Source organism: Protopterus annectens, chromosome 11.part0, assembly GCF_019279795.1.
Source record: "Protopterus annectens isolate FY-2018-M chromosome 11.part0, PAN1.0, whole genome shotgun sequence".
NCBI classification, from domain to species: domain Eukaryota; kingdom Metazoa; phylum Chordata; order Ceratodontiformes; family Protopteridae; genus Protopterus; species Protopterus annectens.
Genome location: NC_056745.1, coordinates 843,915,818 through 843,931,234, shown reverse-complemented (window position 1 = coordinate 843,931,234; position 15,417 = coordinate 843,915,818). Strand labels below are relative to the sequence as shown.

The following is a 15,417-nucleotide window of genomic DNA, read 5'->3' as shown; positions in this document are numbered from 1 at the left end:
CAAAATTTGTCAAAAAAAAAAAAAATGGCATGGACTATGAACAAGAGGATTGCAATGGTGAAAATACAAAACAAAAAGAAGAGCACTCACTACACTTTAGAAAAACGGCAAACCCTGGTTCATTTTTAGAAGTTCACCCAAACTCTTTTGTGAAGTAATGAAGTTCTGAAAAAGGGAGACTGGCACAGTACAATATTACATGGGGAAGGTACTACTTGTTGTATGGCCATCAAGAACACTTCCCAGCATATATATGTCAGATTATCAACGTCACCTGAACAGAGAGGCACAAAAGCTTCAAATGCTTGGCTTATCCCAGGAACAATACCTATTATTAGTCTCTTGAATATTGACAAACATGGCTAAGGGCCATTTGAAAAAGGAACAAATAAGTAGGTTATATAAGCTCTTTTTACGTAATCCTCACCAATGTATGGATAAGTAGAGAATTATTTTTGGAAAAATGTCTACATATCTCAACATCCAGGAAATGGTGGGCAGTGTGCAACTAAACCCAGATGGTAAAGATTTTTTTAGATGGCAATGTCAATACAAGTCTTTATTTTATTCATGCACAATTTGCCAGAATACTTCCACAAACATCATCCAGTTGTAGAGATGTGACCTTAACAAAATAGGTGACTGGACAGATATTCTGGAGTTGCTCTAGACTAGTTATGCTTAAGAAGGGTCTTCAGAGCGTCAGATACTACTTGGAATAAGAGAGTGTGGGGTTTACCCCTGAGCCATTGCAGTTGAGCATTATTAACGGCCCAGTTCATTCTAAACCAGATTCAGCAGCCCTAGATTTGAAAATGTTAGTGGTAAATGCATCACAAAATGTGAAAGCAATAGTCCATACCCACACTTCAGGATGTGAGTTTTCTATTAAAGGAAGTTAAATATTTGCCAGTAGTCCAAATGCATGCACATCCAAGTTCTATTTGTTTTTTGTTATTTTAATGTGGCATTTATTTTCTATGTGGTTAATAGCATAAGACCATTTTCAATGGATTTTACTAGTATCCCTCCAGGTGCAATTGTTTCATTTTAAAGATTAACATATGGCAGTATAAATTATACTGATTTTAGTATTACACTGATGGCCAAATTCTTGTTTTAATGCATAGCTTGGGACCTGCATAATTGTTTTCCTCTTTAATGGGTACCGATGTGTTTCAATATACTGACATTACTGGACAATAAAATGTTAAAGAAAACACAAGTATTTCACCACCAAGAGCGTACAATGAAAACGGGCTTTGCCTACTGAAAATAACATGGTTAATAAAAAGTGACAAAAGCAAACAGATTGCAGTGGTAACATTAGTATGAAGCGAGAATTACTGAAATTTCTTCTTTCGGCTTTTCCCGGTTAGGGGTCACCACAGCGGATCACCTTGTCCGCTCATGATTGGCAGTGGAGTTTTTTTTTTACGGTGTTAAGTAGCCAGCCCGGCGCCCAACCTTCCACAGAAGGCACACATGTGCACACACTCACACCTAGGGCCAATTTAGACTGTCCAATCCACCTGCAGCATGTCTTTGGGATGTGGGAGGAAACCGGAGCACCCGGAGGAAACCCACGTGACCACAGGGAGGACATGCAGACTCCGCACAGAAGACACCCCAGCCGAGGATCGAACCGAAGAACCTCTTGCTGTGCGGTGGCAATGCTAACCACTGCACCACCGTGGCCGCCCAGAGAATTACTGAAATTAAACCTTTAGTAATGAGAACTGCTGCCATCTGGAAAAATAGGCAAATTTATTTCTAACACTGTTTTGAAATACACAGTTTCTGTTGATTGTATTTTGAAGGATACAATTTCTCTTCATTGTATTTGGTACACAGTTATACATCCTCTCTTCCCCACTCCACCAACTGTAACTTATGTTTCATGACAGAAAAAATAACCAAAAATCACAAATTCAGTTAAAAGCAGCAGATTCAGGCTGAACAGAAGGTGGTACAAATGAAACAAAAAGACAAGCAAGACGAGCTATAAAAGTTTTAACTATGCTAACACCAACTGACCAAAAACAAAAAAAGAAATAGTGACAAAATTGTATGCTATACTGCTCTTTTATTTAAACAGCTTGACCGGCTTAGAGTCCTGATCATAACAAACCAATTTCAATCTCAGTCCAGACACAGCAGGCATAAAAACAGACAGAATAAGGTCATTACATTAAGTAAAACTTTGCAGTAGTTTGAGTACAGTCAAGTTTATTAGTATATAAGGTGGTACACACAGCCTATCTAGATCTCGCCAAGGCTTTCAACACCATCCCCCACTCTGGAATTATAGACAAACTCACTAAACTAGGTATAAATCCCTATATCACAAGATGGGTTGCCAACTGGCTCACTGACCGAACCCACACTGTGAAAGTAGCAGACTCTAAATCCAACTTCAGACCAGTGACAAGTGGAGTACCACAGGGTTCAGTCCTAGGTCCTCTCCTGTTTGGTATCTACTTCTCTGAAGTACAGGCTAACACAGAAGGTCTTTGGCTAACAAAGTTCGCAGATAACTGCAAACTAGGAGCCATAATCAAATCTCCTAACAATGTGGATATCCTACAAAAGGGCCTCACTGAGACAGATGCCTGGTGTCAAAGCCATGGCCTCAAGCTCAATGCCAAAAAGTGCATTGGCATACCTTTTGGTAAAAACTCTGTACACATGAACTACCACATAGGCGGTAGTCTACTTAACACCGAAAGTGTGATGAGACCTTGGGGCACAGGTGGACAGTAGTCTCTCCTTTGACAATCACATCGCCACAGTAGTCAGGAAATCCTTCTATGTGGCACACCTCATCACAAAAGGTTTCTCATCCAGGAAAAAAAGAGGTCATTGTTCCCCTCTACTCATCACTCATTAGACCCATTATAGAGTACAACGCCCCTTTTGGTATGTACCTCACAAGACATCTACAACAACTGGAAAGGCCACAGAAATACATCACAAAGAGGATTAATTGCCTCAAACAGATGCCCTACGCAGACCATCTAAAAAAACTCTAGCTTTACTCTGTCGCATATCGCCTACTCAGAGGCAATCTCTGCCTAACATACAAAGCTATGTCAAACCCAGAGCTGTTGGACATGCTCCACGTAAAGAAATCCCAATCCCTCCGAGCTACACGCTCTAGGGACCTAAACCTTGTCACCACAATAAACAGAACATGCTGGAAGGATAGATTCCTGTCTCAGAGACTTCCATACTCTGGAACAAACTACTTATCTATATCAAACAAACCTCTTCATTAGCACTCTTCAAGAAAAATCTTGATGATTGGATGGGAGATAGGAAATTCACCCCAGGGATCACTTCTGTGGCTCTGCTTGACGGGGGCACAGGAAAATAATTTTCTTGGGTGGCAAAAGCCAGGGTACTGTTTGGCTAGGCTTATATAGGCCCTAGGGCCAATAGCCTAGTACCTACCTATGAACATAGTGCAGGTCAAATGAATCATTAAAGTGTTAAGAATACACTTCTGGTACACAGTTACACTACATACCATCACAATCACAGAAACAAATGCTATACTTTTAAAGGAAATTGAGGGAATAGGGTATAGAAGAATGTGGAATGGTGAAGCTTATAGTGGAGCTATAGAAATATTCTACTGTAAACTTGGGATTATTAAGGGGAAGATGTTATAAACTGTGATGGATGATAGTGTTATTTGTTTGAAAGAAATTTAATTTTGATTAATTCAGAAGATGGACTTTGAACTCAATGTGGAATTTGGACATAAAGTAACATACCTGCGATGAGATGAAAGTGATTCCTACAGTTTGGGACCCAATATACAGAAGCTGTGCCTGGTGTATACTGAAGCCTGGTCATAAGGTTTACGTGTAAAGGTCCACTGTAGTCTTGACCTTTGAGATTACAGGAGAGTATTCTTAGAGCAAGTTTAGCAGCTGAAGAAGTGAAGGTATTTGAGTGCAGGAATTTTAATAACCGAGAACCCTATAACTGGTCTGCCATTCAGATGAATAGAAATCATAAAAAATACTATTCTGATGTAATGGCTCTAACAAGGCACAGTTATTTCAGTGACCTAGCTGTGTTTCTTCAGCTGTTCTTAGTACTATCCTTTTCTACCTTTAAAATTGGCAGCTGATGTTTTAACACCTTTTTGTCTTCCTTTTCAGTTCTGTATTGTTGATATATTTGGTCTAATCTCCTGCTTTTAACTGAATATGTCTTTTTTGCTGCTGTTTTTCTAGATTCCTGGTGACCTGACTTACTGTTTTGTCTAATGGTGGTGATAACCATGATGTCATTTCAGGTAGCACATACTCAGTGTTCCTGTCAGAGCAGCTAAAAACTTACTTTTGGATTCATTCTACTAATCAGGTGAATGAGCTGAGGACTTGCACTTTGATTGTGGTTATGTGAAATGTGTTACTAATGCCGTGGTGGTCAATACAGAGATGTTGTCCAACTATGTCACTGCTGCAATTGCACAGTTGTCAATCTAACTGCTCAACTTTATATTTCTGTTGTAAAACAAAAAGTAAGCCAGGTTCTGCTAAAATAATGCAACTAGCCATGTTGCAAATCATAAAAAGCACCAGAATCTGCACCTCAGTAAACGATAAACATCTTTGTACCTTTTTTTCACATTGCTGGTCATATTTGTTTCATCACTACATACAAGTACACAGCAATGTAAAGTTGTCAGACATGACAAGTAAACCATATACAACACCCATTTTTTTTACCACTGGTACTAGTGACATGAAGAACATCCAGTAATGAGCAGAGGGAATGTGCAATAGTCATTCACAAAAATAAGCAAGATGTACAAAAAGTAACTTTCTCAAATTACAGTATAACTGAATGGTAACTTCAAGTCAGCTGAACAAGTAAAGTCACAAACACTACTGCTGATGCAGTAAAAATTTAGTAGGAAAACGTTTAAGTAGCAATCAAAAAAATGCAGTACAGCAAAGTGCAACATATACGAATGTGCTTGATTGGCTTGCTTGCTGCTCTACCTGCATTTTATTTTGAAGTGAAGTTTTTCATTTAAGATTTGGTTACTTCTGTTTTGTATCTTATATTACACTTGTTTTGTTATAAGTTTTCTTTTCTGTTGAGAATTTTAAGAGGTGTTGGCTAAGTTTAGTTAAAGAATTCCTTTGCAAACAATGAATAACATCAGCTAATTAGTGGGAGGAGCTGAGAAATAGCATTCCTCATTTAGCTAGAAATCTCTCTATTTAGCTGGAGTATTGCTGTACTCTGCCTGAACATTACTGATCACTACATTGCACTCTGCTTGAATGCTTATTGTTGCCTGCATTTTATTTTTCCTACCCACTTGCCCAACTGTTGTTGTATTCCTAAACTTGGTGGCTTTTGAGTTGCCCGCCCCAACTATAAATCTGATTTTACTCACTCCTTCTAGTCCCATCTCTGTGAGTCAGGGTTGGCAACTCGGCACGTAAAAATCAACTGCCAATCATTAGCAGACCGGAGTTCCGCTGTGGCGACCCCTAACCAGGAAAAGCCGAAAGACACAACAACAACTTCTAGTCCCATCTCTTCAGCTCATTCTACTAAGTACACAGGGATCATCTGCAAAGGGCAACCCCCTTAGTTTCTTAACCTTGAATTATCTTCGGCTTCCTCCCTTCTCACTTAACTTAAAAAAATTGCACTTTATTCAACTGATTTACTGTATTCATGTTTTTTCCAACTTTATTACTTTGTTTTTGCTGTTTGTTCTTAAAAGTGTTCAATTGCATTTATCCTGCTGCATTTATTACTGCTTGTTAGTAGCCTGATTAATTGCAACTGTTATTCTTAGTTTGGTTCAAGCACTTGGGATTCAGGCCAGTTGTTTTACATTAAGAAGGTTTGTGGTCTACACTCTTGTGAGAGGAGAGTGTAGCCTCTGCTCATCTGAGCTGGGAGTTCCTAGTTGAAGGCTTATTTTGCCTGCTTATTTGAAATGTTTTTTTTTTTTTCTGAAATTGTTGCACGTCGTTTGCTGTAGCATAGACTACATTCACAGCTGCCGAGTCTAGGTCTGTATAACTTGAGCACTAAATTAGGACATCTTTTGTTGGAGAGGGTTCCCCTGCACCCTAATTGGCAGGAGTATGCAGTAGAACTCACCTGATTGAAGGTTGCTGGAACAGAGCTCAGTTTTGAGCTTTTTTATTGGTTAATTTGTTTAAATCAGTTTGCTCTCATTTGCTACATAAGCACCGCATCTGTGTGGGTTTGCACATTGTGCACTGCTGAGCAGCAGAGGGCACCATAGGTGGTTATAGATGCACACATTTCTGCCTGCATATTTTCCCTTAGTACTCTGCTGGTGCAACATTGGTGCGTTCTCACGATTGTCCCCCATGGACAGGTGATACATTCAGCAAAGCTCAGGAGGTAACAACACAGATCCTAACCACCAGCTCTTTGTATTTTTTGTCCAGTTCTCCTGTCCTCTGATTTTCCTGGACCTTCCTGTTCTCTCTCTGTTTTCTGACCACATCAACTTACCTAGCATTATGGATGGACAATTTCTCCAGCCAGCCTGGGTGACATGGGCATTCTCAGGCAATGCAGCAATTAACCTCATTTACATGGACTACTCATTTATTCTAATCCACAAATTCATTATGTGAGAAAAGCATCTCTATCAAGAACCTACAATTCTGGCTCTCTTGCTCACTAGTCAGTTCATCTGACACTAAGCAGATCGTCAGTGTGCACACTCACCTCCTGCATCTACCTAACCAATGACACATAAATCTACATATGCGGAGGTCCTTACCAGGAACCACAAACACAAGCAAGATTCACATAATACATCCTCTGCAGAACACAGTACACATAATAAATCACACACCATTGTCTCAAAAATCAATCCCCTAAGGTACAACACAAAAACAAACATCTTAGTCATAGGCAACTCAATAGTGACACACAGATGTCCCTCTCACCAGGATGGATAAGGATAAAGTCATGGCCAGTTGTCTGTCACGTGCCAGGATCCACCACATCACACATGCACTCAAGTCTCTCAAAAACAGGCACTGTTATGACTCTGTCACAGTCCATATTGGTATGAACGACCTGAGACATACCTTACTGGACTACATGGAGAGAGACACGATTGAGGTCTCGGATTATGTCTCAGGCAGGTACGTCCCTAGCCTTAAGCAGCATTTTACCTTTGCCTAGGATGATACCTCAATGCAGACAAAAAATGATTGACTTCAACAATTGGTTTAGTTTCTAGTGTCATTCAAAGGGGATCCAGTATCTGACAGCCTGGGATGACATGGTTGACAGACCTCGGTGCTTTACTAGAGATGGTATTCATCTGTCACTCACGGGATTTTGGTTACTGGCTAAGGTTCTTGCCACCACCATAGTGCCTTTTTTAGGCAATGTCAAAAGAACAAAATTCCCGATGTAAAAATACCCTCTAAAAAGAACCTCAGGGTTATGCTGCTAAACACTAGGAGTCTAAACCAGAAACTGCAATCACTGTAAGCAGTCCTCAAATTGGAAGATGCTGACATTTGTGCTGTCTCGGAGACCTAGTTTAAGGTTGTGGGCAACACCCCAGCAATACCAGGTTATATTTCCTTCCACACTTTCAGACCATAAATTGAAGGCATGAGAACTAAAGGAGGTGGTACATCAATATTCATTAAATATAAATACACCTCTAGATTGGTTAAACAGCACAATTCCCTTGTTTTATGTCAGGTGCAATTGACTGTAGGCAGGACCCCTCTTCAAGTCATTGCTAGCGATAGGACCCCCTCCATGAATCAGGACATTCACTCGGCCTACTTGGATCTACCCGAGTCAACTCAAGATAGAACCAAACACCCTGGTTTGGGGTGATTCCAATTACTCATCCCTTTACTGGGTAAATTATACATGTTCTAACTCACTTGCCCAAAGGTTCTTGGACTTCGTTAAATCCAATGCCTTGGACCACCTGGTTGACACAAGCGGCTCAAACATCCTTGATCTACTGCTCACCACCATGGGGGACACTACACCACCCCCGGTGTGTGGCCATCCCTGGTGAGCTCTGACCACAAATCAGTCTCGCTAGAAGTAGCTATAACACAAGACCCCCCCCCCCCCTTAGCAACAACTAGACTAAAAAACTTCTCCAAGGTCAATTACAACCTCTTATGGGAGGGCATAAATAGCTTCATGGCCCCTCCCCCCTGATGGAGCAGACACCTATGCTGAGTTATACGCCAATGGTTTATACAAGCACCTGTACAAGTATTGACTCTGCCGTACCTACTAGAACAAAAGCAAGATCTTCAAAGAAAAACAAACCTGCCTGGTGGACAACTGCCATTAACGGGCTACACAATAGGAGAATTAAATTGCTGTCTAAGAGTAGGAAGGAAAGGTCTCAAAACTGGAAACACTCCCTCCTCAACTTAAACAAGTAAATAAGACACATAGTAAAGTCCTCCAAAGCTAACTACTAATCCAGATTAGCTTCACTAACTAAGGATAACCACAAGGTGTTCTTTAGTTACATTCATAACCTCAAAGGGAAGGCCCAGATTTGGGCTGAACTCATAGTTAACGGTACTACATATACAGAACCTGTGGCTATAGCAAACCTGCTGGCAGACAGGCTCAGTGAAAACTTCACTCCCCTGACTCCACCACATATACTCCAAAGCATCCCGAACACCTGTCCCTCACCTAGTAAATCCAAGAAGTAGGTCTTATGCCCTCTTCAAGGCTAAAAACATAGCCTCTATGGGGCCAGACAACATCCCAGGCTGTGTTCTACATGGGTTAAATCAGAAATTAGCATCATTATTGGGCACACCTTTCAACCACAGCCTAAGCACTGGCTTTGTCCCAGAAGAATGGAAAACAGCTACAGTCATTCCTTTGCACAAAGGGGATGCATCCATGGACCCTGGGAACTACAGACCAATTAGCCTAACCAGCCTTATCTGCAAGGCCATGGAACAAATCATCATGGACCTTATTAACAAAGATATAGAAAATCTCCAAGTGCTCGACCCCACCCAGACATCATGCCTGTTAAACTGGGTGGACTTATTCGAGACAGTTACCAAAGCCCTAGACAAGGGCAAATCTATGCATACGGTCTACCTAGACTTAGCCAAGGCCTTTGACACAATCCTCCATTCAGACATCATTTATAAACTCACCCAGCTGGATAGCAACCTATATAATGTTAGGTGGGTTGCAAACTGGCTCATTGATAGAATTCATACAGGCAGAATAGGGGACTCCACCTCCTCCAGCAGACCCGTAACTAATGGTGTTCCTCAGGGATCAGTTCTCGGACCCTTACTGTTCAGAATCTACTACTCCGAAGTACAAGCTAAAACTAAAGTAATGTGGCTGACAAATTTTTCCGGTGACTGCAAGCTGGGAGTGATCATTGAAACTCCTAGCGATGTCAACATCCTGTAAGATGGTCTTATGCACACTAATGACTGGTGCCAAAGTCATGGTCTTAAACAACGCAAAAGGCATTATCATCCCCTTTAGCAAGGATGATATTCCTGCAAACTATCAATAGCAATACCCTAACACACAGCCAGTGGTGAGAGATCTGGGCCCAGAGATTGACAACAACCTAACATCAACCACGTCTACACAGTGATAAGAAGGGCATTTTACATTGCTCATCTCATAAGTAAGGGCATTGCCTAAAGAGGTTATAACCCCCCCGTACTCTTCCCACATCAGGCCAATAATAGAGTAGAACACTCCCTTTAGTACGTTTCTTTCCAAACTCCTGCAGCAATTGGAGAGACCACAAAGGTTCCTTACAAAGAAAATTCAGGGTCTTCCAAATCTGTCTTATGCAGACAGACTGAAATTATTGTCTCATTACTGTGTGTCATATATGCTGCTAAGAGGTGGCCTGTGCCTTGCATATAGAGCAGTCTCTGACCCAGCTTTAATGGAAATGCTGCACATTCACAAGTAAAATGGCACACGGGTCACTCGCTCAAAAGGACCTTAACATGGTATGTGACATCAACAGACAGAACTTGCTGGGGAGACAGATTTGTCTCACAGAGGTCGCCCCACCTTTGGAACAAGCTTCCTAATCATGTTAAGCAAAGCCCCTAGTTGGCCCTATTTAAGCATAATTTGTATGACTGAAGAGATGACTTGAAATTCACCCCGGGGGTTCCTCTTGGACAGGGGCAATAGGTGCGGATTTTACTTTTGCTTGAACCAGACACACTTGGGAACACAGGTTGAACTTGGCTAGGCCTGTAAGGGCCCTGGGGCCATTAGCCTAGTGTCTTCCAATGATCCTACATCCCATCAGTCATACAAGGAGGCAGAACAATGTGGTCAATATGTTACGCATAGGCAAGTTCGGCATCATTCAGGTCACACAGACCCATAGACAGACAAAGACTTAATATGAGAAAAACTTTCATGACATGACAGTTTGTATACTCTACTTAATTTACTGATGAAAACATTTTAACTTCATGATGGATGAAAGAAATACAGTAACTGATGGCAGATACTGACCACTTGTCTCACCTAATCTGCCTTCTCACTGTAGGACTGCAGAGTTAGTACATACATGAGGGCTTGCTCTTTTCAAAAATGCTTATTTGTAGATGGGTTTTAGGAGAACTGTTTTCCAATCTGCTGAAACGTAGTTATTTTATTTATTTTTTGAATAACATTATATTGATATTTAATGAGGGAAATGGGTTGTGTGTACCACACAGTCCGACATTATGTACAAAGGCACATTTGAAAACACATGTTGGAGAAGGTGGACACATGCAGCTTCTCTATATTTTGTTCTTTTAGCCATTTTTACATACCAAATGTTATATAACTGAGACAGTTCTTAAGTTACAAATAATGAACAGCTTTCTTTTTGTTAAATTCTGTGGCACCATATGTCAAAACTTCTTCCTTCATCTTAAACCTTGGGGAAAAAATTACAAAACTAGAAATGGAAGACACAAAATGAGACCTTAAAAACAGCTACATTCATTTAAAAAATTTTAAGGTAAAGGAAATTATAATAAAACATCTGAATAAAGCACATCTGTAAATGTAATATTTTGGCATTTTTACACTAGTAATCCCAACTTTTTAGTTGCACTCACACAATTTTAGAAAGAGAAAGTAATTATAAGTGGCACTTAAGCCATATAATTTTTAATGCTAACACAGGCAGTTATACACACCTGCCTTTAATGCCTAGGCAATCAGAAGGGCTATAAATTCAATATACAGTACTGTACAATTAGGGATATGCTGCAGAATGAGACAATAAAGCAAGATCCCAACTGCCTGTATGGGGACTAGCTTAGGTTGCTATAAAAGATCTACAGTATTTACTGAAATATGCAGGAGAATTTTTCCTGCATCGTGGCCAAACTTCTTGAACATAAAATCATCATCTAAAGACAGGGAGCCTAGCGAGACTAACCTGGTTATGTTATCGTTACACTACTGACTGATAAATCTTAAGCTGAAGAGATTTTAACTCACAAATATTTACTTCTATGACAAGTGTTTGATATAAAAAAATCACAACCTGTGTGGTTTTTATGTGAGCATTCGGAATAATACAATGTATGTATTTTTTTTTCTTTTCCAGAATTATTCAATGTGTGTAATCTCTTTCTGCAGTTGTAAAACCATGGAGTTACTATACTTAGGTAAGGGGAGTGTGGGGGTCAGGCAGCAACACATTTTACAGGGGTTTTTTTTTGCCTGGTTGAAGCATTAACTTCAACATTTGGACAGATGGAAGCAGAAACTAAAGTTACAGAACATAAGAAAACAATTAAATCATGACGTTGAAATTTTTAGATGATGGTTTTCATTTTAAAAAGAGTATCAGCTCCTTACTTTTCATACCAACTGAGAATAAATTCTCTAGTGTACAAAATGTTAGCTGTATTCATGAAGGTCAGAAGTAACTGTGTATCCATGTGCTGGGGCAGTGGTAACAAACATGCCTAAATCATAATATGGTTAAGATTTCTTAAGAAAGATGCTAAGATGGTAGCATATGTGTGGATAAGTAAAGAACAATACTCAAAAGATGCAAAAAGAGAAATCAAAGAAAACCTTAAACAAGTGAAATGTGTACTGTACATTATCAATGATAAAAAATTCTTTAAGATGAAGTTCAAACTTGCTAATAAGAAGCTGGCGAACACCTAAAAAGTCAAACACTAGGACCAATTAAGTTCTTATTAACTACTTCCCCAGATCAAGAGGGGAAACACTTTGCTGGCAACATATTTGCAAACCAAACCTCTAAATCATCAATCTGTACAAGCTGCATTACTTCTAATATATGACTTTAACTTTGTATAACACTTCTAAAGTAGCTTTCTTTTCTCCTGCATTTTTTATGTAAAAGCAGAATCTATGCACATGTTTTGGAATTGCAAGTTTCCTACTCAAGTGTGGTACTTCTTTATTTCAAGATTTGTTAGTAAAGTCCTTAAAGGCAGGTTTGGAATGTCCGCAGGTTTTTTCAGGTGATCTAAATGATGTTCCAGACTCCTAGATCCACATTATGAACAGAATTTCATTTCCATTTGAAAAATATTATAATAATGATAATGATTATGGGCTACTTACATAAATACTTCCATAATACAATTTCTTAATGTTACCAAGAGATTTCTTAATGCTTTTAATTTAAAAAGATATTAAGAAGCAATTTTCCAACTGGAAAAAAATCGTGGTTCGTTTTGTTTCATGTTTTTTTTTCCAACTTCTATTATTGTTTTTTGCTTATACACAACTGTTATGCTGTGCTTGTCTCCTGTATTTATACTAAGATCTTTTTATACACTTTGGCAATACAAAGTTACAAAAAAAAAAAAAAAAGGAAAATGCATTATATGCAGCTCACCATACTATAATAAAATGATTAACAATCCACTCCTTACAAATAACATTGCCTATGACTTTTGGAGCAAATCCAGGTTATAGATTTCAACTGAACCTCATTCTGAGGAACTGTTCCCTTTTTACATCAAAAAATGCTCTTATCTGAGCCCATCCCCAGAGATAAAGACCTAATTACAACACAGTCAATCCATGCTCAGATAGTGGCAGGAGGGCCAGACAGGGCCCTAAAGTTAGCCATCCTCGAGGACAGCCTAACCCACCACATTAACAACTTGCACCTGCTGGTGATTAGGGGATAGCTTGAGAAAGAAGCCAGGGCGCCTCTTGTTGTTAAACAGCGCATGTGCCACTGAGCACTGAGTCGGCATGGTGGCTAGGAGCACGCACATAAGGCACCATTCAGGCAGCCGTGAACATCTGCCAGCTTCCTACTGGGAGGGTTTAGCAAGTATGGTTAAGAGACCTCCACAGAACCAATAAACTGCAAACTCCCTACCGCATGACTTTCCCTTCCAGTGGGATATACGGAACTGTCAAGCAGCCATTGGTTGTTGTTTTTGTGTCTTTCGGCTTTTCCCGGTTAGGGATGATTGGCGGTAGATTTTTTACGTGCCGAGTTGCCGGCCCTGACGCACAACCTTCAACGAAGGTACGCCCATTCACGCACGTCTCCACACAGAAGACGCTCTAGCTGAGAATTGAACAGGACAACGCTACCGCAGCAGCACCACCGCAGTCAGCCATTTACGCAGTTTGTTTTTTCCTGAGTGGGACAAACGAGTTACGTTTGGTGACAAGAATAAGTGAAACAATGCAAAAGTTAGGTGCTTTAGTGTTATGCGCCTCCTAGTAAATCAATGTAATGTAAATAAGTTCTCCCCACCTTAAAACCATCACTATAAACATATATTCCTACCCTAAATCTAAAGCATCAACTTTAAAACTCCGACCTTAACTACAGCCCTGCAACAGTGAGCCTAACTCCAAAAACACTGGTCTATAACACTTGATCCTAACCCTAAACACCAACCACAACCCTAAAGCTCTCCTAAAGGTTTCCTAAAGCCCCATTCCCGGCGAACTTCATAGCTGTATAAGCAGGACAGTCTAAACAGCAATTACGTTGATTGCTGACAACTCGCTACAAGTAACCATCAGCGGTGATGTACTCCGAGAACAAAGGGGTTGCATGGCTCTTGAATAGTTCAGAATGCCTGGCCCCTATCTACGAATGAATAAATAAGATGATGATGTACAACTGGAGAAGCTACTCATCAGCAGGTCCACGAAGAAAGCACACCACAAAATTGCAAATATTAAACCATACTGCTCTATTTAACCAGCATAAACCAACACATAGAAACTACGCCCGTCAAATCTCCTCGATTTTGGCTTAAAGTCCCCCCCCTCCAAAAAAAAAAAACTGGCAGTTTGTGCAGAAAATGTAGATTCTTTTACTTTATAAAACACGTTAATTCACATTATCTTAACCTTTCAACTTGTCGAGTTAACATTAGTACTTTAAGTGTTTGATTATTTCCAGATTTGTCACTGATGCTGGGGATGTACTGTCAGCTTTCTATCAAAAAATATTACATTTCCACATTGTTTCTGACTGTTAGACGTTTGGTAAAGTATCCTTCCACGTACGGGACAATAAATGGTGTCAGATATACCTGTACACTTGACGGTACCTAAAAAAAAATAAATGGTAATTACAGAATGCTGCTTACTCCCAAGTCACGTTAGCAGAATATAAATTATGCTGTAAATGCAAGAAACAAACTGGCTTAGATTACTGCACTGCTTACTAGAACGTATTCAAGGAAGCTTTCAGTTAATTTTCAGAACTGCAGATCCCACATATGCTAGAATAAAACAATTCATTCTACCTTTCAGCTGTTGTCATCCACTTTTACAACATATGTAAGTGGTACAGTAGTGTTTCTAATAGAAACAAACATAATGTCATTTTTTCCGACGTAAAATTTCCAACTTTGTAATGCAAACGAATTACATAGTACTTTACACCAGCTTACACTGGGGGACTGTTTTAATGATGCACCACTTGTGTTTTGTTAAATAAGTTCCTATGCTAACAATTCTGTGTAAAAAAAAAAAAATCGGTGATCGAGACAGCAGTATAACAGTGAGAAATTGGCATGAAGTGAAACTAACAATAATAATGATAAAAATGTGCCCACGTTGTATATGGTTTAAAAATAATCATAGCAGCAACTCGTCTGCCCGTTGTAAAATGTATCATTTTTAAATTGTGACAACAAAAGGTACCTGCAGTTATGTGATATGTAAAATGTATACGAATACGTTAGAGACTGGTGACAGCGTTATTGTTCTGTAAAATGCAAGCAAATGATTTAGAGCTAAACAGTGCTATTGGTATGAAAATTATCCATTTTAATTGGGGGAGGATAAGCAAGAAATATAAAGGAAGTTAACTCTTAAAGTAAAAATAATCACTGAACCCAC

At 39.6% G+C, this 15,417-nt stretch overlaps 1 protein-coding gene across 3 annotated transcripts in view; it reads right to left on the bottom strand.

Moving 5' to 3' along the window:
* CDPF1 (cysteine rich DPF motif domain containing 1) overlaps positions 1-14,980 on the bottom strand; it is a 160,729-nt gene extending 145,749 nt beyond the window's left edge. For 2 of the 3 annotated variants that reach the window (XM_044088261.1, XM_044088263.1), the window contains exon 1: positions 14,820-14,980. The gene's annotated coding sequence lies outside the window, so the exon portion shown is untranslated. Of the gene's footprint in view, positions 1-14,603; positions 14,622-14,819 lie in introns of all 3 variants that reach the window. The other variant, XM_044088262.1, reaches the window with a different exon arrangement.
* Positions 14,981-15,417: the final 437 nt, after the last annotated feature.